General features: G+C 33.7%; 1 non-coding gene across 1 annotated transcript; it reads left to right on the plus strand.

The window, feature by feature from the left end:
- Positions 1-248: 248 nt before the first annotated feature.
- On the plus strand, positions 249-355 carry LOC119619610 (U6 spliceosomal RNA). The gene has a single exon (XR_005236106.1). It is a non-coding gene; the product is annotated as a U6 spliceosomal RNA (small nuclear RNA).
- The last annotated feature ends 280 nt before the right edge of the window (positions 356-635 follow it).

The raw sequence follows: 635 nt of genomic DNA on the forward strand, positions 1-635 counted from the left end.
ATAAATGTCATTTAATGGAACCTGCCTTTTTAAAATAGTTAACCAACTTGTTATCACAAAGTGCTTTTTATAGTCTACTTCTTTTAAGTTTTACATTCCGCTATTTCCATGATAGAGATTCCTTTCCTCTAATATATTGGAAATATCCAAATCTAGATTTTTAAAAAAGATTTTCCAACTAAGAACAAGTTTCAAGGCACTTTCATCCTTTGTTACTCTGACCCTTTATCCCTCAGAATGGAATAGCTGTGCTCATTTGGCAGCACCTATACTAAAACTGTGAATGATACAGAAAAAATTAGCATGGCCCCTGAATAAGGATAGCACGCAAATTCGTGAAACATTTCATATTTTTCAACAGAGTAAAGGTGGAAGGAGGGAGAGTAAAAAACAACTTACAGAATGAGAGAAAATGTTCACAAACCTTGCATCCAACAAAGGCCTACTATAAAGAGTCTTTAAGGAACTTAAACAAGCAAAACAACAACAAAAACAACAAAAAACATTGAAAACTGGACAAGGCCAACATGAACAGACACATCTCAAAAGAAGGCATACAAGTAGACAACAGCCATGAAAAAATGCTCAAAATCACTAATTATCAGAGAAATGCAAATCAAAGCCAAAGTGAGATA

Source organism: Chlorocebus sabaeus, chromosome 23 (assembly GCF_047675955.1).
Source record: "Chlorocebus sabaeus isolate Y175 chromosome 23, mChlSab1.0.hap1, whole genome shotgun sequence".
In the NCBI taxonomy this organism is placed as follows: Eukaryota; Metazoa; Chordata; class Mammalia; order Primates; family Cercopithecidae; genus Chlorocebus; species Chlorocebus sabaeus.